The sequence below is a fragment of the Monodon monoceros genome, unplaced genomic scaffold (genome assembly GCF_005190385.1).
Source record: "Monodon monoceros isolate NGI ecotype Baffin Bay Population unplaced genomic scaffold, NGI_Narwhal_1 Super_Scaffold_13, whole genome shotgun sequence".
NCBI lineage: Eukaryota > Metazoa > Chordata > Mammalia > Artiodactyla > Monodontidae > Monodon > Monodon monoceros.
Genome location: NW_021703769.1, coordinates 20,853,998 through 20,879,099, shown reverse-complemented (window position 1 = coordinate 20,879,099; position 25,102 = coordinate 20,853,998). Strand labels below are relative to the sequence as shown.

The 25,102-nt window shown below is 51.5% G+C and overlaps 2 long non-coding RNA genes and 6 other non-coding genes across 24 annotated transcripts; 4 read left to right on the top strand and 4 right to left on the bottom strand.

The window, feature by feature from the left end:
- Positions 1–656: 656 nt before the first annotated feature.
- On the bottom strand, positions 657–7,742 carry LOC114894821. 5 transcript variants are annotated; one of them, XR_003793328.1, is made up of 6 exons: positions 7,220–7,742; positions 5,741–5,840; positions 4,145–4,220; positions 2,338–2,523; positions 1,122–1,221; positions 661–1,015 (listed from the first exon to the last, which is right to left on the bottom strand). It is a non-coding gene; the product is annotated as an uncharacterized LOC114894821 (long non-coding RNA). The 5 variants fall into 5 exon arrangements; XR_003793326.1 differs by having other exon boundaries at positions 657–1,015; positions 4,145–5,840; XR_003793325.1 differs by having other exon boundaries at positions 5,741–7,742.
- LOC114895130 lies at positions 3,450–3,581 on the bottom strand. Its single transcript, XR_003793436.1, has one exon. It is a non-coding gene; the product is annotated as a small nucleolar RNA SNORA71 (small nucleolar RNA).
- LOC114895128 lies at positions 5,146–5,279 on the bottom strand. Its single transcript, XR_003793433.1, has one exon. It is a non-coding gene; the product is annotated as a small nucleolar RNA SNORA71 (small nucleolar RNA).
- On the bottom strand, positions 6,438–6,571 carry LOC114895132. Its single transcript, XR_003793438.1, has one exon. It is a non-coding gene; the product is annotated as a small nucleolar RNA SNORA71 (small nucleolar RNA).
- A 9,040-nt stretch (positions 7,743–16,782) lies between the features above and the next one.
- LOC114894450 lies at positions 16,783–23,416 on the top strand. 13 transcript variants are annotated; one of them, XR_003793230.1, is made up of 7 exons: positions 16,783–16,882; positions 18,504–18,690; positions 18,761–18,902; positions 19,280–19,340; positions 20,525–20,595; positions 22,432–22,599; positions 22,686–23,416. It is a non-coding gene; the product is annotated as an uncharacterized LOC114894450 (long non-coding RNA). The 13 variants fall into 13 exon arrangements; XR_003793227.1 differs by having other exon boundaries at positions 16,783–18,306; positions 18,533–18,690; XR_003793231.1 differs by having other exon boundaries at positions 18,533–18,666; positions 22,686–23,415.
- LOC114895131 lies at positions 18,003–18,136 on the top strand. Its single transcript, XR_003793437.1, has one exon. It is a non-coding gene; the product is annotated as a small nucleolar RNA SNORA71 (small nucleolar RNA).
- On the top strand, positions 19,927–20,059 carry LOC114895133. Its single transcript, XR_003793439.1, has one exon. It is a non-coding gene; the product is annotated as a small nucleolar RNA SNORA71 (small nucleolar RNA).
- On the top strand, positions 21,637–21,771 carry LOC114895129. The gene has a single exon (XR_003793435.1). It is a non-coding gene; the product is annotated as a small nucleolar RNA SNORA71 (small nucleolar RNA).
- Positions 23,417–25,102: the final 1,686 nt, after the last annotated feature.

Below are 25,102 nucleotides of genomic sequence, written 5' to 3'. Positions count from 1 at the left end.
TGCAGAAACTGGACAATTAAATAGAGCCTTTCATCACAGCCTTTGGGACATACTTCCTCACGTAGACGCCTCCATCTATAAAATGGAGATTAAAAAGTTCACATACATGTCCTCAGTGCAACTGTTGATTTTACCCCAATCACCTCCAAAAGACGGAGTCCACCAATGGCAGCTCCACGTTCACCATTCTCACCTTTACTCAGTGACCTGTCCTCTCAAGTTTACACCATGTATTTTACACCCAGATAAGTTGACCAACTCGTTCCAGTTTGCCCAGGACTTTCCAGGTTTTGGCAATAAAAGTCCCATGTCTGAGAAAGCCCTCAATTCCAGGCAAACTAGGCCAGTTGGTCACACAAGCAGGTACGTACTCATGAGCCAGGCACCCACAGCTTCCCCAATGACATCAGCACCTGTCTCACTCCGGTCCCCATCACCCTTCCCAAGCCCTGGCCTGACTGTTCCTTGACGCCCTCAACTCTCACAGGTCCTAACCTGAGCCAACCACCAGCGTCTGTTCACCCCCGTCCTAACAGAACACCTCAAACAACAGCCCGCGTGCCAAGCCTCAGGAGCAGGACGGAAAGGCTCAGAGTGGAAACAGGATTTGGCCTGTGACCCACTCTCTCCCTGCCCAGCCTCGCTGGCATGCGGCTTGTTACTGACTTAAAACGCAGGTGGGGTGGGTGCGTACGGTTTATTGAACGGACGGGTGGAGAGAAAAGGGATGATGAGCAGCTGCCAACTCAAGAGAAAAACTCTTGGTCACTGAAGTCACGCAGGCATGGCAGAGGGACGGGGACCGGCCTTGCCTGTCCATGGCCCAAGGGCACTGCTGTCGGGACTCAGAGCCAGCTGAAGGGGGCCCCAATCCCCAGTCCCAGCGCTTTGCTCTGATTTCTCGTGCTGAGTGAACAGTTCTCCCATGACACTCTGAGCAGGCGGCGGGGAGCTCTTCATGTGTGGACTGCACTCTCCACTCTCTGCCCCGCTGGCGTCCACGAACAAAAGGAATCTACAAGAAAGGACAGACGAGACCAACGGTTGGGAGTTCCCATTTGCATAAACTCAAACCAGCCAACCCTCTGGCGGTGGATTCCCAGCCCGTGGCATTAACTCACCTTGGGGAGAAATACCAGCAATGCCAGATCCCAAGTCACCCCAAAGTCACTGACTCATGGCCCTGGGACTTCCTCAACGATCACCAGATCGAACGCTGACCTAGGAGGGAGAAGAACCATACAAGCATTTAATCTGCAGCGCCATCTTCTCCCCAAGTAACATCACTGAGAGGGTCCCAATAGACCAGGCCCTACTAGCTATCACCAGAATAGGACTTCCCTGGTGGTCCAGAGGCTAAGACTCCACGCTCCCCAATGCAGAGGGCCCGGGTTCGATCCCTGGTCAGGGAACTAGATCCCACATGCCGCCAACTAAGACCCAGCACAGCCAAATAAATAAATATTAAAAACAAACAAACAAAAAAAACTGACCTTAGATATCACCACAATAGATGGGATAATAAAGGAAAACACCTCAAAGGTTCGGTTTTTAGAATAAACAATTTTCTTTCAAACAGCTCCCAATAAAGGCAACTGGCCAGATACACCAGAGCTCAGTCTGATCTCACTGTCAGAGACTTTGACACCGAGTTCCCACTGCATCTTGATCAAAGGATGGACCATCGTCCTCAGCAGTTCTCCCACCACTGTCATTACTTCTCTGCCCAGTCCATCCCAAGGCCCCAGTAGCTGTCATCCTATTCTGCAAAGACCCACTTAATATGCCCACCCAAGAAAGGCAAATGAAAGAGAAACTTCCAGAAAGACTCATTAGGTGCCCAGATGGGTGAAAATCAAGACTGCCAGGCCCATTTGAAGGAATAATGAGAAAATATCATTAACGCTTGAGGACACTACACAAATGACCCCCAACTCAACGTGTGGGACTTTGCACCCAGAGGTTTAAAGTGCCAGGTCTGGGATGGGGGGGGGGACGGGGGGTAGATAAAGTCTTTTCAAAATGGTCACCACCAGCCATTAAATGCTCCAGGCTGGCTGAGGAGCCCCAGGACCAGGGACTAGGCTGTGGGACAGGACAAGCCTCTGATGCAAAGGGGCAGAGGGCAGGTTTGAAAGACAAGGGAAGTCTCAGATTTGTTAGACGGCTACTGAGGACCAGGTGGTTCACAAATATTAGTCTCACTACCTTCACATCATCATGAGATGCGAACAAAAACATCTGGCAAAACAGGATCAAACAGGAGAAACTCGAATGTAGATGGAAGAAAAGGAGCCCTCAGGCCAAAAGTGGGGGGTGAGTGGGACCTGACCTCACCTGTTGTCTGGGAGCCAGACATGCCTCTTGGGAGCACCACGTTGCCCCTGCAGAGTCTAATAAGTGAAGGCGCCGGGGGAGGGTTGCGGCCTCCACCCAACACATCTGCAGCGCAGAAAGGCAGAAGGGCAGCCCGCTGCTGACGGCTGACTACACGGCGGGAGAGTCCTCCTGCCACACCACATCCTAACATGAACCAGAAAGCAAGCCTTGAGTCTACAGACACAGACTCACAGATCCACAGGCCTGGAATTTCTTCTCTAGTGAACACCTGGGGTCACCCTTTTTGAAAGAGAACCCACCAAAGCACAGATTAAAAGCAGGGGCGACAAAGAGGTTGGTGTGTCAAGGCACTCTTCTCTCATCAGTGACTGACAAGAGAACTCCTCGGGCTTCTGGCAGACCATGACAAATGGAAGCTTTCTGAATGATTCAGAATTGGTAGAACCCCTCTTTGCTCCTACATCTGGCCCACCTTTATTTTTCTTTCGACACTACTGGCTGCTCCTGGAGAAGCAATACACATTGTGCTCAAGAAACAGTAAAGGGGGGCTCCCCTGGTGGCGCAGTGGTTGAGAGTCTGCCTGCCGATGCAGGGGACGCAGGTTCATGCCCCGGTCCGGGAAGATCCCACATGCCGCGGAGCGGCTGGGCCCGTGAGCCATGGCCGCTGGGCCTGCGCATCTGGAGCCTGTGCTCCGCAACGGGAAGAGGCCACAACAGTGAGAGGCCCGCGTACCGCAAAAACAAGAAAAAAAAAGAAACAGTAAAGGGAAAAAAACCAAAAGAGTAAAGGAGCAAAGTCAACACACAAACAAGCATGTCGGTCATGGGCTGCCTTGAATAATGTATTATGGGTTGTCCTCCATTCCTGTTAAGTTCATAGAGCAGAACCCACGATTTACAGTTCTCCCATGTGCCCTTCAGCATTATCTGAACTATTCCAGTGTGAGGTCCAAATACAAATGTATGGACTGGTTTCTGTCCGGAGGCTCCTTTACTTCAAAGACAAAGTGAACCTCCACAAGTCCGGGGCCCAGCCCGGTCACCATATCACATGTGAGCCGGCAAAGGCCCGTGCTCTGAAGGAAATGGCAGGACCAAAAAGCTAGTGTGTGAAAGCTCCAGGGTTTGGAAGGGACAACTGGGCCCTCCAAACACGGGGAAAGGTCTTTCAGCGACTCCTGTCCCTGCACTATCGGTGACCAGGGCACGGGCAGCCCATGATCACTTTCGATGCAGGAACAGAAAAGGGCAGAAAGAGCCAGGAAGGACGGGAGGCTGGAGCCAGGGGCCTGGGTCAGGGAGAGCAGCCCAGCCCAGCCGGGTCCCAGCAGTTTCTGTCGTGTCCTGCCAAGGCCCCACAAAACCCCTCTGCCAGGGGGAGTCAAGACACTTCCAGCATAAAAAACTGCAAATGCTTTCGGGCTGAAAAGATCAGGATCATGTGGTCATGGCAACACCATGAAAAATTTTTTAGAACTTTTGCTGCTATCCCAGCTTTGCTCTTCAGATGAAGATGTGGAGTCTGAGATGGGGTCACAGCGCTAGATAGGTTGTGAGGTGGGACCGGTCTCCATCACAACGGTACTTGCACTGACACCCCAGGGCTCGGAAGGGAGATGCCCCGGGGAGCCCTTCACTCAAGCAGGTTTCTAGGGCCCTCCCCTAGGCATGTGGGGGACTGCCCCACAGCAGGATGCTACTGTCACCGCACTTCCCCTTACACGATCACCCAAGTCCCAGAAAACACACACGTGACTTTACAAAAAACACAACATTCCAGAGGAAGGTCCAAAAGCCTTACCTGGGGCCCCAGGGCCTAGCGCCTGGCTGACACGAAGATGACGCCTCCTGTGGAGCCTCTGTGCACACAGACCCAGCTGCAAAGGAAAACCGGTGAACGGGCACTCACAGCAGGCCCTGGGGGACACACAGAACACTTGGCACAGCAGCTGGCAGTCTCTAGCACCCACAAAGGCAGGCTGTTACTGCAGTACCTGAATGGCCACACTACGGTCTCAGGAACAAGGACGATTTAACCCTACGAGGGGGTCTGCAGGTCATCTCTGACAGGAATAATACCTACGTTACCCTATGTGCCAACTGTGATCAATTTGCTGCTAACTGGTCTGCAGGCTGTGGCTGCCTGGCAATGACTAGAATGGACCGGGAGGGGTAACAGGTGGGGGGAGGGCCCCGCGCCTGCTACGTAGTATAAGGGCGACTTACATATGCATCCTCAACTATACTGGGCTTTGTCTAGGTCGGTCACTAGAAAATCACCCACAGCGGACCACGGGCCCTGCTCATGACCAGTAAGTCTACCTAGATTACAGTAAGTCTACCTTTCATTACAGAAACAATTCCAGTGGAGAAAAGGAGGCTGACCCGGCAGGCTGGCTTGCTGGAGGCCTTGGTTCCCTGACACTCTGCAATGGGAGGAGCCCTGTCACCTCACAACAGATGGGTCCTCTCCACCTCTTTGGGTTTTTTTTTTGGTCCAGGCTCTGTGCATCAGGCACCAGACGCAACGCAAAACAAGGAGGCGCTGCCCTCAAGATTACAGCACAAGGGGCACGATCAGCAAATCAACACTTTCTAGGTGCGATCAGCGCTGAGGGGCGGGGCTGAAGATGCGGGATGAGGAAGGGGTGCGATGGGGAATCAGAGAAAACGGCCAGAGGGGAGCCCTCCACTGCCAGCCTGTGAACTGCTAAGGCAGGGCCCTGTTTGGGAAAAGGGGCACGCAGTGAGCACACAGCGCCAGGGACCAGGAAGCAGCACAAATCAGTGGGAAGAAAGACATGTACGAAAGCTCCAGAGTTTGCAAGGGACAGGAGTGAACCCTCCAAACACGGGGAAAGGCTTTCAGCAACTCCTCTCCCTGCACTATCAATGACCAGGGCACGGGCAGCCCACGATCACTTCCGAATGCAGGGGCAGAAAAGGGCAGTGAGGCAGCGGAGAAGGGAGGCCACTGCCAGCATCCTGGGAAACGGCCTGGCCTAGGAACAGACCAGCAGACAGGTCACTGACCAGACTTCCAGCCTAAGATGACAGAACCACCCGATTATTCACCAGTCCCTGCCAAGAGCTGAAGAGAAGACTAATGGCAGAAATACTGAGAACTCTTAGGTCCTGAAGGAATGTGTGTAAGCGGCACCAGGATTGAACACCTGACAGAATTCTCGCTCAGGCTCACAGAAGAGCACTTGGCTGGTCACTGGATGTGAATCTCTGTCCTCTCAACATCACAGCAGCCTCCATCCAGGCTCTCAGGAGCAGAATGGGGCCCAAGCCTCCACTGCACCCTCACTCTCCACACCTCAGCACCCAACATCTCTGGCCTCACAGCCTGCACACAACTCAAGTACTAGAGAACGGGCGGGACACCACTTACCTGGGACTCAGTCCCGGCTCTCCCTGACGACACGTCTCATGCAACAGCAGCCATGTGACACTCCCGCAGGGGACAAGAAGCCATCACGTGATCTGCCCAACTGGCAGGAAACCATTATGCTCATCGATAGGAAAACACGGTATGTGTGTTGGGGGGATTCGGGTCTTAGGCAATGAACGCACTATAGCCTGACTCCCTCCATCCTCAGACTGCCTCATGCTTGGTCACTGCTAGTCACTGAAGGCTGTCCTGTATGGAAGGGACAAGTATGGGTCCCCTGAACATGGGGAAAATCTTGCAACTTTTCCTCGGCCCATATTACCAGTGACCAGGACACAGGCAGCCTGTAACCACTTCAAATCCAGAGGCAGAAAAGAACACAGGGCTGCTGAGACTGGAGACCAGGGTCAGAAGACCACAGCTGTGGCAAGACCCACTCCCATTCTCCTTTTTTAAAGCCTCAGAGAAACCAGCACCAAGCCAGGCAGAGGGCACTCAACAGACACCAGGTGCCAGGAAACATCTAAAGAGGTGCTGGGGGGAATTCCCTGGAGGTCCAGTGGTTAGGACTCCGTGCGCTTTCACTGCCACGGCCTTGATTCAATTCCTGGTCAGGGAACTAAGATCCGGCAAGCCGTGCGGTGTGCAGTAATTATTAAAATAGTAAAATAATAGAAACGCGGCGGGAGGACGGCCGAGTGGGACAGCTCCAGAGTTGGGAAGGGACAGGAGTGAACCCTCCAAACACGGGGAAACGCTTTCAGCAACTCCTCTGCCGGCACTACCAGTGACCAGGGCACGGCCAGCCCACGATCACTTCCGAATGCAGGGGCAACAAAGGGCAGAAGAAGAGCCAGGCAGAGGAGCCCACGTCAGCAGCCGGCGCTCCGCCCAGGCAGGGGAAAGCTGCCCAGCCAAGCCCGGGACCCCAACACTATCCTCACTTCATGGAAAGACTCCATCTCCCCTCATCAACAGAGGCCACAGGAAGACCAACTTCTCATAAAAATGCCTCAAGTACTCCTCCACCCACAAAATACCAACTAAGTACCTACTAACCACTTGCCAGGCACTGGGGGTTCAAAGACACAGACCAGGCCTCTGCCCTCCCGGACTGCTTGCTCTTTCCCCCCTGGAAGGAAAGGAAAGCTCAGGAGAATGAAGTAACTCACCCGAGGTTCCACGGCTAACGAGGGGCTGCGTCAGCATCTGAACTCAGGCCTTTCTGGCCCCCAAACCCAGCCCCACTCTCCTGCACAAGGCTTTGCAAGACAGTTCCCAGAACCCCCCTGAGCCCAGGGACCACCCCGTCTGCGGCGGGGCAGGAAGGCCACGGCCCCCCAGTTCAAGGCCCTCAGGAGCAGCACTTGCCCAAGGGACTGGGGCGCCCTCACTTTAAAGCTCAAACACCCGTTTGGAAAATGGAGGTTTCAACACTTTCCCTTAAAGCTTATTAGGGGGAAATGGGCTAACGCTCACCAGAGTATTTGGCCGGTAACCGACGAGCGGCTTTGGGGCCTGAAACGCTGGAGTCGGAGGTGATGGGCAGTGAATCAGGGGCTCTGGCGCCTCTCCGGCCAGGTTCACACGGGCTCTGCACGACCCCCTGCGGGACCTCGGGCCCACGCGTCACCGGACCGGTCTCTCGACATCAGCGGGCACAAGTCTCCCTACGGGGCGGGTGAGGCTCCGAGACGGCGCCGGCCGGTGGCGCGGTGACCCGAGGCCTCTTTGTCGAAGACACGAGGGCCGAGAAGTCGACATGTGGCCCTCCCCGCCCCCTCGGGCCTCAGTTTCCCCTTAGGGTGGGGGGAGGGAGCGGAGCAGACCACGTGCCCAGCGCTCCCCTCAGTAACGCACCCGGGGCGCCGTGAGAGATGGCGCAGGACAGAGGAGGAAACACAGCAGCCAGTGCGGGAAGGTGCGGATGTCCGCGGACGTTGGGAGATGGCGTGGATCCAAGAGAAACAGAAGCCACCAGAACCGGGAACCTCCTCCACCCGCTCAGCGGCGGCGGAACTGCAGCAGAGACGAGGCCTGCGGCCTAGAGCGACATCGCCGGGCGCGGATCCCTCGCTCGCGGTCCTGCAGCGACCTCTGGTGGATCGGAGCCCGAGTTCTGCGTCAGGATGACTTGGTAATTTCCAGAAGCAGTCTGAAATTTTGAAAATAACATTTCCTCACCTGTTTTGCTTTTCTGCGTGTGTTCTGTTTGTTGTCACTGATATGTCATTAATTTGTAGGAATGGTGACTCTTCCACATGAGGAGCTTTAATTAGCAAAAGCTCTTTCTTTTTTATTTTTAATATCCAAGTATAGTTGATTAATAATGTTGTGTTAGCTTCAGGTGTACAGTGGGGTGATTCAGTTATACAGTTACATATATATATATATTCTTTTTCAAATTCTTTTCCCATTTAGGTTATTACAGAGTATTGAGCAGAGTTACCCCTGCTATACAGTAGGTCCTTGTTGGTTATCCATTCTAAATATAGCAGTGTGTACATGTCAATCCCAATCTCCCAATCTATACCTCCCCTGCCACCCTTTCCTGCTGGTAATCATAAATTCGTTCTCTAAGTCTGTGTTTCTGTTTTGTAAATAAGTTTGTTTGATCATTTTTTTAAGATTCCACATGTAAGCAATATCCTATGATATTTGTCTTTGTCTGATACTTCGCTCAGCATGACAATCTCCAGGTCCATCCATGTTGCTGCAAATGGCATTATTTCATTCTTTTTAATGGCTGAGTAGTATTCCATTGTATATCTGTACCACATCTTCTTTATCCATTCATCTGTTGATGGATATTTAGGTTGAAGAACTCATGTATTGTGTGGACAATAGGCATCTTGTCCGATTGACCATTGTATTGAGTTTAGTGGCTGGCACAGCTGAACAAATGAATGAATTCTGGCCATATAGTTATTTGGACACATCACCAGACTAAAATATTGTTCAGATGACCTGAAACTGGATCATGAGGGTGACAAGGAGATAAGCCTACAGAGGTGGGCAGGTGCTTTGCTAAAATGCCATCCTAAAAGTAAAAGCAGTCTTGAATCAGAGGGACTTGATCAAATTTGCATTTTGGGGACCTGGTCAGATTTGCATTGTGCCAGAGAAGACAGACAGAGGTCCCATACTCCCGATGGCACTGCAGAGAGGCTTGAGAGGGGGGCTCACGGCCCCTAATCCCACAAGCACTAACACTGCCTGCATCCTAGGCCGGGTGTATCTCTCAGACCTGAGGCAACCCCGCCACTAACTTGGTCCACATTCTGAAGTGCAAACAGCCCACGCTTGTGTCCGAGCAAGCGTCTCCCCTCTTCAGATTCCTGGCACTTCACTAAGTCAGCACAATGTGGAAATCCAGGCCTGACCGATGCCGCGGAGAAGGAAATGGGGTGGGGGGGGCCTCTGAGGGCGAGAACACTCCATCTTCTGTACCTGAGAGGAGCCTGTGGGATTCTAACACTGTGAGAACATAGGGGATCTCCGTGATGAGGAGGGGCCATGGGATGCTGTGGCTGGGAGGATACTGGACAAAGGGGTCAGGTGTGCACACAGCCCCAGTGTCCTCTGCTACCTCCTGCTCTTGCCCTTACTCTCCCTGTGGCTTTGGCTAAGTGACCTAACTTTGCCCAGCCTTAGTTTTCCTCTTCTGGAAATGGGCAGAGTCTTAGTCCCCCCTCCCCCAACAGTGTTGCTGCGAGAATTAAGTGAAACAATGCACACCGAGAACACAGCACAGAGCAGATGGCCAAGCGCGGTAGTTGCTATACTTTGGTATTTCTGAGAAAGCCCAGGGCTTCTGTCACTGTGAGGACACCGTGAGATTATTTATGAGGCAGAGAGTGTGCTGTATTTGAAGAGCCTAAGGCAGCACTCTCCAGTAGAAACATAATGCCGGCCGGCCGCATGTGTAATTTTAAACCTTCCAGGAGCCACATTAAAAAGGTACCAAATGTACAGAACATATAAACAACAAGGTCCTACTGCACAGCACAGCGAACTCTATTCAATATCCTAGGATAAACCATAATGGAAAAGACTATAAAAAACAATGTATATATGTGCATAACTGATTCACTTTGCTGTACAGCAGAAATTAACACAACATTGTAAATCAATTCTACTTCAATAAAAATAAATAAATTAAAGATAAAAAATTTAGGGACTTCCCTGGCAATCCAGTGGTTAAGACTCCATGCTTCCACTGCAGGGGGCACAAGTTCCATCCCTGGTTAGGGAACTAAGACCCCACATGCCACATGAGGTATGGCCAAAAATTTTTTTTTTAATTTAAAAAAATAAATAAGGCTTCCCTGGTGGCGCAGTGGTTGAGAGTCCGCCTGCCAATGCAGGGGACACGGGTTCATGCCCCGATCCGGGAAGATCCCACATGCCGCGGAGCGGCTGGGCCGATGAGCCATGGTCGCTGAGCCTGCGCATCCGGAGCCTGTGCTCGGCAACAGGAGAGGCCACAACAGTAAGAGGTCCGCGTACCGCAAAAAAAAAAAAAAAAAAAGTTCATTGTCTCCTTCAACAAGTGTAAAATCTGGGATAGGACTGTCCACCTGCTGCCCAAGAGGTTCTGCCCTACAGGGAGCCTGCTAGGGGGAGGGGACCCCAAGAAGAGGGCCTGTTCACATCACTGGGGGTACAGTCAAAGGGCACCAGGAGGGGGGTCTCTGAAGAACCCCTGAAACAGGGGCTGAGGGAGAATGCTCAGCATTAATTTCATGACCAGCCTGGAGAGAAATGTTCCCCCATCTCACTCGTCATTCCATCTGATCCTGATCCTGCAGGTACTGGGAGTGGGGGTGGGCTGGGGAGAGTGGGCAGAAACCTGGTGAAGAGAAACACATTTGAATAAGTAAGGGGAGAAGGTTCCCATCCCCTCCCAGCAGACAGCAACCCACCCTGTGCTTGGCGCCAGTTGGTGGAGAGCAGAGAAGTCTGAGCTATCAATGATCATTGAAAACACGATTGATACACGAGACGGACATTTAAAATAATTGAATGAAAACTATGTTCCCCATTTTCAGTAATACAAGACTTGTTACCTAAGAATGATCAGAAGACTGATGACGACTGCCTGATATTTTTCTAGGGGCAGTGAAAAGATACTTCCACTTAGAAAGTTTAAAGAGACAGGCAAAAAAAAATTGTTTTTATGATGACATACCAGAAGTCCCTCTTTCAGCATACTGGTCACATTTATAAAGGATTGGGCTGTGGCTGGGAGGCCAGCATTCCATCATCTTGGAGTTTGTGACCTCACAGTGGCTGAGAGATTCCTGGAGCCTGGAGATGGGTGGGATGGGGAGATGGGGTCTCGGCTGGCTGGACAGATTGTCCGAAGGAGGTGATGCCCAGGGTCTAGGCTGGAAGCCAGCAGCTGGCCCGGTGAGCCCTGCAGGATCTCCAAGCCCTGTCCCTGCACTAAGAATGATCAGCATGCTGGCGGTCTTGCTTATTCTGTTCATCTTCCTCCTTGCCGTCTTACTGATTATCTGTTACTGCATCTTTCGGGAGGAATAGGCTTGGGCTCCTGCAGGCTGGGACTGAGGCCCATTGGTAGCTTTGGCCAGTCCAGCCACCCATGGCCTGGGTCTGGGCCTGTTTGGGAGCCTCCAGCAGCCCCCAGGCCCTCACTGGATGCTCAGACACACTGAGGTGAGACAGAGGGTCTCCCCACCAGGGTCAGTTCCCACCGAGGTGTCAGCATCCCCTCCTCCCTGTGTCCCCTCGCTGGTCCTCTGACCCCCACAGCCTCTTTGTCACTAGTTCTGCTTCTGCTTCATTTTTGTCCTGGGCTGAAGGCCCCTGGTTCCGGAGAGGGGGGTCAATGTTGGCTCAGTGAAAGTCTAAATGGCTCAGGCCTCTGCCATGCAGACAGACAGGAGAAGAGGTGGCCCATTCCCTTCCCAAACAGGCAGGGCTAGGCCCCGGGGGACCGGAGTCCAAGCGAAAGACTGATAACCTTGGCCGGTGACATCAGACTTTCCTTCTATCTGCGGTGGACAGTCCTTGAAAACAACCTTCTTGACTAATGAATCTGGATGGTCTTAGCTAATTAACTTGGGTTTCCCTGAACAACAACTTTGGACCTCCTTTGCTAACTAAATAACTGAGATGTTTGTGGCTAATTATACTTAAGCTTTCCTGGCTTGAGAATCATGAACTTTCTTGCCTGAATACCTGGGCCTTCCGGGGTAACAATATTTGACTTTGGGTCATTATCTCTCACCATGCTAGCAGACTATATCAATTCTTTACTCTTAAGACCTTGGGTTGTCCTGGCCAAGGGCAGCAGACATCCCTGACTACTTTTCTGGGACTTCTAGGATAAAAATAGAAGAATTCTTCTATGATTTCACCATTACATGTGATATTGACTGATGGTTTATGATGTAATTCTATTTTTAGAATTCTAAGACTCAAAGTTATGAATGAAAAGTAATTTTTATCAAATTAGGATAATCATGATGATGATGGTGATAGCTAAAATGTACTATAAGCCAAAAGCTAAAAAAAAGCACTTATGGTATTCATGTATTTCAATGCATTCTTTTACCTAATTTAAAATTTTTGAATTGTAAAGTACACATAACATAAAATTTACCGTCTTAATCATTTTTATTTTATTTCTTTATTTTTGGCTGCATTGGGTCTTCATTGCTGCACGTGGGCTTTCCCTAGTTGCGGCGAGCAGGGACTACTCTTCGTTGTGGTACGCAGGCTTCTCATGGCGGTGGCTTCTCTTGTTGCGGAGCACGGGCTCTAGAGTGCAGGCTCAGTAGTCGTGGTGCACAGGCTTAGTTGCTCCGCGGCACGTGGGATCTCCCTGGACCAGTGCTCGAACCCGTGTCCCCTGCATTGGCAGGCGGATTCTTAACCACTGCACCACCAGCAAAGCCCCAGTCATTTTTAAATACTCAGTTCAGTAGTGTCAGGTACATTCACATCATTGTACAATCAATCCCCAGAACTCTTTTCATCTTTCAAGCTGAAACGCTGTACCTATTAAACACTAACTCCCTATTCCCCACTATCCCCAGCCCCTGACCACCACCATTCTACTTTCTGTCTCTGAATCTGACTACTCTGGGTACCTCATATAAGTGGAATCATGTAGTATTTGTCCTTTTATAACTGGCTTATTTTACTTAACGTAATATTATTAAGGTTCATCCATGTTGTAGCATTTGTCAGAATTCCCTTCTTTTTTAAGGCTGAATAATATTCCATTGTATGTAGAGACCACATTTTGTTTATCCGTTCATCCATCAATGGACACTTGAGTAGCTTCTACCTTCTGGCTATCGTGAATAGTACTGCCATGCACATGGGTGGACAAATATCCCTGTAAGACCCTGCGTTCATTTGTTTCGAGGATAAGTGGAATTGTTGGATCCTATGGCAATTCTGTTTTTAATTTTTTGAGCAACCACCATCCTATTTTCCATGGTGGCACCATTTTGCATATTTTATCTACTTAGTTGAAAACTTGGGGTTCAGAAGGATTAAGTAGCTTGCTAATGTGTAAAACGTGGTAGAGAAAAATTTCAAGTATGTCTATTGAATTCGTTTCCTAGGGCTGCCATAAGAAATTACCGCAAACTGGGTGGCTTAAAACAGAAATTTATTCTCTCACTATTCTGGAGGTTAGAAGTCTGAAATCAACATGTCAGCAGGGCCATGCTCCCTCTAAAACTCTGGGTGGGAGTCTTCCTTTTCCTAGTGCTTGGTGATGTCTATCAATCCTGCAGCTGTGTCACTCCAATCTCTGGCATTCTCCTGGGGTGTCTTTCTCCTCACTTATAAGGACACCAGTCATGTTGGATTAATGGTCCTTCCTCCTGCAACATGACCTCATCTTAACTTACATCTTAGTTACATCTGCAAATACTATTTCCACATCAGGTCACATTCCCAGGTACCAGGTGTTAGGACTACAACATAACACCTTTTGGGGGTACATAACTTAATCCATCATATCTGTCTTCCTCCAAATTCTGTGATATTTACCATACTTTTGACCTCTTAATGTGATAAACTACTAGACTTCCCAATCGAAAGCCATGCTTGCATTTATGGGACAGAACTTATTTGCTATTAGTGGATTATTAGACTATAAGCTTGGAGGAAGGCAGACACAATAGGCTTCTTTCTTTCATCCCTTTGCCTCCAGTCATTATACAAAAACAAAAACAAAAAACAGTATTGGAAAAGTGGTATAGCTTTTCCAGTGCCTTTATGGGGAAAAATCATTCGAACAGTTGTTTGGGGAATTATTTAGGTGGTAGTTTTTGTTGTTCCTTTCTCAATTTCCTGCCAATCAGGCTGTTGTTGACATCTGTTGGACACACCCACCAGCATAGTGCCCCATAGAGCAGAAGTGCTTATTTACCATGTATTGAATGAATGAATGAATGAATGAATGAATAGAAGGTTCATTGGCTCAGCAGTGCCCCTGCCCCCTTTTTGCTGCTACTGTTATGTCTTGATGACCAGTGGCTCCAAGTGGCTGGTGGCTCTTCCTCCCCCTACAGCCTCCTTAAGCCCCCTGTGTCCACTCCTGAAAGAGCCTTGGTCCAGGCAGACCTAATCACCAGCCTACTCCTGCCTGGGTAGGTCCCTAACACACCCCCTTCTGGCAAAAGACCCACTTGAAACATCCATGCCTTCTGGAGCTTGCAGAGAGTGCACTGCAGTTTTGTTTTGTTTTTAACGTCTGCAGACACATTGCTGACTGACAAATAAGGACAAGCCACTGATCATGGACCGTTATCTGAACGCCAAGAGCAAAGGTTGTCATAACACATTTATTTCAAGACCTCAGCATGCTGCCCTGTTTGCTGGAATCTCCAGTTAGGTAGGCCAGTGTTGTAGATGGGAAAGTCATCTGAGATAAGCACACAGTGCCTTGTGCAATGCCAACCTCCCCACCCCCACCCCCACTGATGGAATACCTTAATAACTGGCCATTTAGGATAAGTTAAGGAAAAGACTTGGGCATTTAGCCAGGAGTGTTGGTGACAGAAACCTAACTTATGCTAAAAAAAAGAATTACATTCTTAGAAAGCTTATGTAACCGAACAAAAGGAAAGGCAGAGGTGGAACTGGGCTTCCAAGATGACAAACACCAGGGACTGAAATTCCACCAGTACTCTCTGTCCTGCATCTCCCCCTCTCTATGTGTGTGGATTTCTGACTTTACATTTACTCCGTTTCTTGTATATGGGGTGGGGGGGACATATGCTACATTTGCCCTGAAGTACATCTCCATACATCTTCCACTGTAGGTAGGCAGGATTGCCACATATGGTTGTGCAGGTTGTGTACTGCCCAACCCATGGACGTGCCATTCACACCGTAGAGTCTGGCTGAAAAGCAGAGATGTTAGGGATACTTGGCTGAACATAGAAAACACTCGATGTTTTCCTAGCACATCCTTCTCTCGTCCACCAGAGTCACCCTATGTTCTACCATCCTGAAGGGAGGGGTTCAAAAATCTCCATTCTAATCCTTAAATGGTGGGCCCTTCTAATGAAGACTCTTGGGAATATCTTTAAAGGGCAACACTTTGGGGGAATTTTCCCACAAGCTTCATGAGGACAAGCAACTAAGCCCGTGAGCCACAACTACTGAGCCTGCGTGCTGCAACTACTGAAGCCCGTATGCTGCAACTACTGAAGCCTGCGCGCCTAGAGCCTGTACTCTGCAACAAGAGAAGCCACCACAATGAGAAGCCCGCGCACCGCAATGAAGAGTAGCCCCTGCTCGCCGCAACTAGAGAAAGCCCGCGCGCAGCAACGAAGACCCAATGCAGCCAAAAAAATAAATCGATAAAATAAATAAATTAAAAATAATAAATAAATTTATATTAAAAAAAGACACCTGGGTATGATGTTTTCTTTGTGGGAAGATTGTTAACTGATTCAATTTTTTTAAGTGTTATGAAATTATTTAGGTTTTCTATTTTTCCTTAAGGCAATTCTGTTAAATATATTCCAGGAATGCATTCATTTTACCTAAATTTAAAATTTTATGGGCAAAAAGTCAAACATATTGTTCTCTAGCTTTTTACCCTCTGCTGACTGTACAAAGCCCCTTTTCCCATTCCTAAAGTTGTTTGGCTATGTTGCTCTAAATATGGTTAGGCTCATTTTCTGCCATTTTGGTTTCTACCCATTGTTTTATTGATTTTACTTTATTTGGATCATTTCAATTGACCTTTTCCTCATTTTTTTAAGCCCTCAGGAACCAAGAGCAAACTGAGACACATGGACTTTTTCTTACATTTCAGAATCAAGTGAGTGCCTCTCCCATTGCAACAATGAGAACTTCTTTCTTCTCTTGTAACATTTAAAGATTCATCTATTACAGGCCATGCAATGAGATGCTCTATCCAGTTTCTAACTTCTTCACATCCAAACACATGTATCCACTCCCCCATCCCTTCCCCTACATCAGCTTGTGCGTCTTCCTTTTCCTCCCTTTTCTGAACATCTTCCCATTCCCCCTTTCTGTTTGAGTCCTTCAAAACCCTGCTAAGGTACACCACCTACAAGAAACCACCTTAGTTTGGAAATTGATTGAAGTATCACTCCACTCATAGCTCCACAACTAGCCTCCAAGCTCCTTTAGGATCCCTGCTCTCTCACACTCGAGATACATAATTAAGGAAGAAAGTATAATTTTCCCAGCTTGGGTCTCACGCCCAACCATTTCTCAGGAGAGGGCAAGACACTATAATTGATATTCCCAACAAGACTGAATTCAACAGGAAAAGTGAATGCCACAAGAAAATCAGGGAGAAGGAGTAGACAGGTCAAAACTACAGATGTCCTAGCCATTTAATATTCAGATGGGCGGTTGGGAAGAGGAAAGGATGCTTGGAGACTTGGCAGGTCAGAGTTTCCGTTCTCATCCACAAGGGGGCGCGAAAGAACCGCTTGCGCGGGTTCCGCCCTGGGAGCCGCCTCTCTAGGCTGCATCCCGCACCTCAACTGCATTTCCGCTGGCGCTCAACGGCTGGAAGCTGGGTCTTGCGGCCTAGTCGCCGGGAACCGTGCAGCATCTTCTCTCGTCGTCCTGTATGGCCTGCAGCCGACAGTCCCGGCGCCCTGGGTGAGTCATTGCGGGGTCGCGCTGCCCAGGGACCCCCGGCGGCCTTCAAGGCCGGTGCTCCGTCTCCCCGCCCCCGACAGGAGGGGAAACTGAGGCCCGGGGGGGGAGCTCCGGCCGCAGGTCACCTCGGAGCCCTTGTTCACTCCCTCTTCTGAGCCCGTCACCTCCGCCGCGTGTGGACCTTTCGGGACTCGTGTCCTAGACAAAGAGGCCTCGGGTCACCGCGCCACCGGCCGGCGCCGCTTCGGAGCGTCAGGTCCCCTGGCCTCACCCGCCCCGTGGGGAGACTTGTGCCCGCTGATGTCGAGAGACCGGTCGGGTGACGCGTGGGCCCGAGGTCCCGCAGGGGGTCGTGCAGAGCCCGTGTGAACCTGGCCGGAGAGGCGCCAGAGCCCCTGATTCACTGCCCATCACCTCCGACTCCAGCGTTTCAGGCCCCAAAGCCGCTCGTCGGTTACCGGCCAAATACTCTGGTGAGCGTTAGCCCATTTCCCCCTAATAAGCTTTAAGGGAAAGTGTTGAAACCTCCATTTTCCAAACGGGTGTTTGAGCTTTAAAGTGAGGGCGCCCCAGTCCCTTGGGCAAGTGCTGCTCCTGAGGGCCTTGAACTGGGGGCTGTGGCCTTGCTGCCCCGCCGCAGACGGGGTGGTCCCTGGGCTCAGGAGGGTTCTGGGAACTGTCTTGCAAAGCCTTGTGCAGGAGAGTGGGGCTGGGTTTGGGGGCCAGAAAGGCCTGAGTTCAGATGCTGACGCAGCCCCTCGTTAGCCGTGGAACCTCGGGTGAGTTACTTCATTCTCCTGAGCTTTCCTTTCCTTCCAGGGGGGAAAGAGCAAGCAGTCCGGGAGGGCAGAGGCCTGGTCTGTGTCTTTGAACCCCCAGTGCCTGGCAAGTGGTTAGTAGGTACTTAGTTGGTATTTTGTGGGTGGAGGAGTACTTGAGGCATTTTTACGAGAAGTTGGTCTTCCTGTGGCCTCTGTTGATGAGGGGAGATGGAGTCTTTCCATGAAGTGAGGATAGTGTTGGGGTCCCGGGCTTGGCTGGGCAGCTTTCCCCTGCCTGGGTGGAGCGCCGGCTGCTGACGTGGGCTCCTCTGCCTGGCTCTTCTTCTGCCCTTTGTTGCCCCTGCATTCGGAAGTGATCGTGGGCTGGCCGTGCCCTGGTCACTGGTAGTGCCGGCAGAGGAGTTGCTGAAAGCGTTTCCCCGTGTTTGGAGGGTTCACTCCTGTCCCTTCCCAACTCTGGAGCTGTCCCACTCGGCCGTCCTCCCGCCGCCTTTACATCTGCTTCCTGGCCCCTGGTGTCCGGCTTACTGAGTGTTCCCTCTGCGAGGCCCAGTGCTAGTTGCAGAGAAGCTTTTAAAAAAGGAAGATAAAGCATGGGCTGTGTCTAAGGAGCTATGGGCTGACTGTGGAGCCACTGTTTGGGTAATTTTCACCAAGGGCTTCCCTCCAGTAAGCCAGGTCTGCCTCCCCCCTCTCCCCTTTCCAGGTCCTTAATCAAGCATGTTTCCTGGTGTGATGTAGTGTGGGAAGTGGCTTGATGTGAGATGAGGGCACTAATCATACTTCATGGAAATCGTTGGTTTTCTTGTTTTTTTGCCTCTCTCTGCTCTGATCTCAAGGTCAGTGTCTGAGTTTTGCCTGTCCGCAGCCTCAGTGCCTGGCAGGTGTCCGGTGCTCAGCAACTGTGCAACAGCTGCCCAGCAGGAAAGAAGGAAAGGACAGACGCATCCCGGTGAGGTGGCGCGGCCCATCATGTCATGGAGAATCAGGGGAAGACTGCTTGTGAGCCAGCCAGCCAGGGGAGAGGTGGGGGCACTTCCTGTGTTTCCTTTTCTTGGAATTGTTCTTCCTATTGACCAGTATTTATCCCTTGGAGGTCCCTTGGCATGAGATGGTGCCCAGTCCACCAGGGGAGACGTTCCCCATGGCCTGCGGTTATGGTGGCAGGAACCAGAGCAGTATTGCACTTGAACAAGGCTTCAATAGACACCAGACCTCACCTCCGCAGGCAGCCTGAGGTGCCTTTACCCCTCCTACCCCACCCCCGGGTCAAGGCCAGACCAGGCCAGGCATGGCCTGTCAGGTGCTGCACGCTCCCAGACCTGTCCTGGACTTTTATCCTGTTCAAGATCCAGCTTCCAGAAACTGTACAGTGTCATTAGAGTTTGCCCAAAAGATGATCTGAAAAGGCCTCTGCCTCAGATGCAGATGAGCTGTTGTCCCATGTGGAGTAATAACTTCCATCCTGTTCATGAGTGGTGGCGTGGCTTGTGGGTGGTAACAGCAGCCCAAGTTTGTGAAGTGGCCGCTATGCACGTACTCGGCCTGGGCTTCCCAGGACGTGCTTCCCAGGTGGGATCTAGGTTACTCATCCAGGGCTTCTCGATTGTTGCAGAGGAGACCCTTGAGAGGTGTCCCCATCCTGTCAAGAAGCGGCTGGACCACGTGCTGCTGAGGTGAGCTCTGTTCCCTGGAGATCTGGGGCTTTGCCTCCCTCAAGGTACACGCAGGTCCCGCCGTGGTCCTGGAAGCAGCTAGAGGAGAGACGAGAGTGGCTTCGACCTGGCCCTCAGCGTTACCCTGTCTGGGGCCTTTGAGAACACATCTGGTTCCTCTTTACGTGCTTGTTTCTGAGAGCCCCTGGGGAGCCCTTCCTCCGACTGTTTGTTATGTTGGCAGCAGAATGTGTGAACGGAGGCAGGGAAAGGATTTCTGTATGCCTACCTGTACCCAGGTGTCAGTCACTTCTCTGCCTCCTCCTAACTTTGGGACCTTCTCTTATCGCTGGTTTCATCCTCCATAAAGCAGGACTACAATGAGGCCATTTGTCCTCAGATCACCTAGTCCCTGTCTTTTACAACCTAAGAACTCTGTCACTTTTCTTTCAGAGGTGTCCTCCCTTTGTCTCTCCCTTCCGGGCCACGTGGAAGGCTTTTTTGCAGGATTAGAAGCAAATACTGGGTCCCTGTGCTCTGTTAGGCCGACTGCTCTAGGCCTCTGCCATTGGCCTCATTTTTCAGCAAGCCCTCTGTCCTTTCCTGCCCCTGCACTTGGAAGTGATCACGGGCTGCCTGTGGCCTGCATTTTGGTAGTGCAGGCAGAGGAAACATGGTAAGGTTGTCCTGCATTTGGAGGGTTCACATCCTCACCCTGCAGTTCCGGGAGCTTTCCCACACACTCCTGCTTCTTCCCTGCCACACCTCGGGCCTCCAGGGCCTTGGGGTCTATCATGTGTGCATTAGTGTCATTGTTGGGGCATTCGCTTCCTGCCCCTGCTGTTGGGAACCAGGCCCTGTGTGCTGCTTAAGTTCCCCTTGATGCCCAGTTGCTATCAGTTGGCCATGGCACGTTCCCGTAAACCTGGCAATGGCGTCCTTTTCCGCCTGTCACTGATCAATTACACATTGGTCAGCGTTGGCCACCCTGCCATAGGCCATCCATTGTCTCCCTTTTTAGAGTTCACTACTGTTTTTTTTTAATGAGGAAATAGTGTGTCTGTTCAGGAAATAATAACAGCCAACATCTGCAGAGTGTTTACTGTCTGGTAACTCTTGCACTAAGTCCTTTCCTGGTGCCTGACATGCTCTGCTGTGAGCAGGGACAAGGCGGGTGCTCATCCTTGGCTTCTTGTCTGTTGCAGGTGAGTCCACTGTGTGCAGAGGTGTCATGGAAGTTGTCATCAGGAGTGGTCTGGACTCCAGTGCCCTTGAGGTAAGATCTCTGGTCCATTCTCTGGAGTGTTGGGTCCTCTGATCTGGTAGTCGTGTGTGTGTGTGTTCCCAGGGGCTTTGGGTGAAGATGTAGGGGAGCCGAGAGGTGAGCTGAAGGCAGCATCCACGAGTCCCCAGGTCTGCTCACCACCCCAGCTCTGGGCATCCTGGACCACATCTGGCCCTTCACTGTCTGCAGTGGCGGCTGCAGGGGTGGAGCCTCTAGAGTTCCACTGGGGCAATGAGAGTTGTGGGGTATCTGTCCTTCCCTGGAGTGTGGGCAGAAGGATGTTGTGATGGAAAATGGGTGGACCTGGGCATCAGAGATTCCTCCCCTGGCTTTGAATCGCCTTCTGCTGCCGGCTTAGTCAGTGTCCTGTTCAGAACCTTGTTTTCTTCGTTTGAAAAACCAAAGCTGTGTTAGAGGTGACTTTGTGGTTCTTAAGACCACATGATTTCTGTAATTTCCAACTGTAATATTTTCCCATTTTTGTCCAAAGTGACTTCTCTTTTTTTTTTTTTTTTTGAGTGGATTTTTTACTGTGCTTTTTTTTTTTTTAATTTATTTTTGGCTGTGTTGGGTCTTTGTTGCTGTGTGCGGGCTTCCTCTAGTTGCGGTGAGCAGGGGCTACCCTTCGTTGTGGTGCGCAGGCTTCTTATTGTCGTGGCTTCTCTTGTTGCGGAGCATGGGCTCTAGGTGCACACGCTTCAGTAGTTGTGGGTTGCGGGCTCTAGAGCGCAGGCTCAGTAGTTGTGGCACACGGGCTTAGTTGCTCCGCGGCACGTGGGATCTTCCCCGGCCAGCGCTCAAACCTGTGTCCCTTGCATTGGCAGGCAGATTCTTAACCACTGCGCCACCAGGGAAGCCCCAAAGTGACTTCTCTTTGATTCCCCTTGGTAGAAGGTTCCTGTTGGGCTTTTGCAGGAAAGAATGGCCACTCCATGGGTCCTGTGCTTGGCTGGGTGGTTTTCCCAGACTCGGTCTACCGTATAGGCCACTGGCACTCCCTTCTCTTCCTGGAGCTCTCTCTGCCTTGTACGCACCTGCATTCAAAAGGTGGCCATGGGCTGTCCGTGCTCTGGTCGTTGATAATGCAGGGAGAGGAATTGTGGAAAGCAATTTCCCGTGTTTGGAGGGTCCACACCTGTCCCTTTCAAATGCTGGCGCTTTCACACACTCCTGTTTCTCTCCAGCCCGTGCTTTCCAGCCCTCAGGCACTGGGGGCTGCTGTGTGACAGGCAGTGACAGGAGACTTCCGAGCTTGGCCTGTCTCAGCTTGGCCTCCTGTTAGCAGAGCCAGGCTACGTCTGTGTCAGGTTTAGATACTTTACGGGTGTAAGGAACCAGGATGAATTACACGTAATGAATAAGCACGATGTTGGGTGGTGTATAGTGGTTGCCGTAAGATTTTCAAAGGGAAGCAGCTTGTTGGAGGTGGCGGACCTGGCCTTTGAAGGAGTGGGATGTGATAGGCCGTAGGAAGGTCTTTGGGGGAAGGGAGGAACACGAGGACGATTTGAGGCTGAGGTGAGCATGAGCACCTGGGAGTCTGGTGTACAGGCAGTAATGACAGTGTGGGGGACAGCTGCTGGGGTGGCGGTCCCCACTCCTGCCACAGGGGTAGGGCCGAGTGGGAAGAGCTCCTGAGAGCAAGCTCTCCAGCCGTCTCTCTGCCAGTTACTACCTTTGCTCTGTCGCCATGAAAAGGCCCATTTTTTAAAGACTGTTCATTTTGACTCTTCTCTGGGAGTTTTGAGATTCCTTTTTGAGCCAGGTTTAGTGTGAAAAGCCCGCAGCTCATGCCTGAGTAATTGGGGGCACTCTTACACGTGTCAGCTTGAAGGAAGACGAGGTAACGTTGGAGAGTTATCCCCGGTCCTGACCTCCTGCCCCGTGGCCCCCTCATCACTCTGCGGTGCTGCCTTGGAGGAAGCCTCAGGGGTGGAAGCTCTGGCCTCGGGATGGTCACCTGGGTCTCAGCTCCCCTAGAAGGGCCTCCTCATGGTGAGTAACTGCCAAGGGGCTAAGTCGGCCTGTGTTTCTGAAATAGAAATTCCAAGCTGCCGGCCTCATGTGACTTCCTCCTTCAGGTTGTTCTGGGGCTGTTCACGGACGCTGGCATAGCAGAGCGAAGAGGGGTGTTGCCGCCGACCATCACCAGACCTCTTTCTCCTGTTGCCTTCGCACAGTATGGAAGGGCTTTGTCCCTGTGAGCGGGGCAGAGGGAAAGTCCTGGGACTCTGGGGACTTGGGATTCAGAACTGGAGACCTTCAGCTGGCTCTGCCCTTCCCAGCAGGTGCCACAGAGCACTGCGGACCCAGAAGTCTGCTTTCCTTCCATCTGGACCAGGTCATCCAGTGGCCTCCGTGTCCCCTTGTCTGCTCCTGGTGTAACTTTTTAGAAACAGGAGTTCCCATTGGAGTCTTCTGTGCTGGGCATCGTGTCCTCTAACCCACTTCAATAAATCTTGAAACTGCCTTGCCGCTTTTTATGGTTTTGTTTTCTTTTTTAAATACTTGCTTCCGTGTGCACAGCTGGGTATAGAGACAGTGGGTCACAGGGGCAGGTCTTCCAGGTTTCAATCATTGAGACTTTCCACTTAGCACACTCCTGAGGCCTGACCTAGGGATGGGGGATGGGATGTAGACTTGACATGGGGTTGAATAATCCCAGGTGCTTCTGGGGGCTCAGGTTTAGCAGAGATGAGAATTGTTGGCGGAGGAATGTTTGCTCCAGGGCTTTGGCAGAGAGGATGAGGGTGCGGTGGACGTAGAGACAGTCAGGGACTGAAGTCCTCGAGGAAGCAGGAGAGCCTTGGGCTCTGGGGGTGAAAGTACACGGGGTGAATTTGGGGAGATGGTTTGGAGCAGGGCTGGGAGAGGGATGTATGAGGGACAGCTGCCCTCGGGAAAACTCTGGGGGTGTGGTGGGCAAAGGCCAGGTGTTGGGGTTACTGGTACAGTAACAATAACGGCAGCGGTGCGCTTCACCACCCTGTGGGTACGTGGTACTCTGCTCACCTTTCAGGTGTCGTCCACACAGGGGAACTCTCCCAAAGGCCCTGGTGAGAAAGGAGGAGTTCGCTGTCCATTCCTTCCAGTGACGTTGAATCACCTTGACTGGGGCTGAGGTAGAAACCAGGCCCACCTTTGTGAGGTCAGCAAATTGATGGCTTCTGTCAGTGGGAGGCATTCTTGGGCCTGGAGGGTCCACGCTGCCGGGCAGCCACAGCAGAGGTCCTTGTTTCTGCCCTTCCCCTCTCCTCGGTACCTGCCCAAGGGCCACGTGAAGTCTCCCATTTGCTCTCTTGAAGGACCCCCACCTGCTCTGACTCCTCTCTGGGCCAGTTTCATCCCACCGTGGCCCTAGTCCTCTAGTGAAAAAGGAGCACATGTCCGCCCACTTAGCCAAAGCCCCTTCCTTTCCAGTGAGATTTCGCTGCTGGTTGTTGCCTCGACACTTGGAGCCCTCTTTCTTTAACACCGACTGTCTCCTCATTGCTAAGCAACTTCCTGTTAGCTTTTGGTACCAGTGTCTATGCCCCATTCCCCTCCCCTTTATTCTGTTTATTCTTTCATGGTTTTCTGGACCCCCCTACCTCAATCCTATAGCCTGGGGGTCCGTGGTGCCATTTTATCTGTGTCCTGTAGGAGGGGGCGGCGATGGAGTAATGGAGAGGGGAGAGGCGTGAGGTGCTATGGTTGGTGAAGTGGGGGCGGGGAGGGGAGTCACAAGCCTACGGAGGTGTGATCTCTGTGATCTCTGACCGTGGCTTGGCCCAAGGGCACCAAAATTTCCTTCGTAATTCGCCAGCCAGGTCACTTTCCGGAGGCGTCACTCATTCCTCGCCCTGTTTCCGTGGCATCCTGGTATAATGACTGGAGGTGGGGGTGGGTGAAGTAATGCATTAGAAGTGCAGGTTGCACCACCCCGCCTGCCTGCCCCGCACGTAGCACTCAGTAGAGGACAGCGCTTCCTGGTCGTTAACCTGTTCACTTTCAAATTATAAATGATGCTCGCCCCTGACCCAGCCTCTTAAGTCTGCCCTCCTCTGCTCTCTGCTACCCTCGCCCACCTGACCCTCAGCCCCAGCTTAGGCTTCCCACTCGCCAGGGTAGACACGCAGGGCCCTCCCCTGTGACCATGGTCTACTGTCCGCCCGCATCTCACACATCACGCCCCACAAGCACCATAGGCCCCAGCCGTGCTACGACGTAAGGTTCCTGACCATGCTTCCCTTTTCCTGGCCTGCGTTTTGTGTGCCTGGCACGCCCCTTCCATTTCAGATGCTCGCCTGACTCAGCTTGTGTCACTTCCTGTAGGAAGCCTTCACTGCTAAACCTCCACCCAGACTGGATCCCCTGCCCTTCCTTCCATTCACATCAAGTTCAATTTTGGGTAGGCACAATTCTAGGAAATGATCAATAAAAGAAGGCAAAAGAGCGAAAACCCCTGCCTTTATGCTGCTTCCATTTTAGAGGACAGGGACATACCATAAACAAAGTA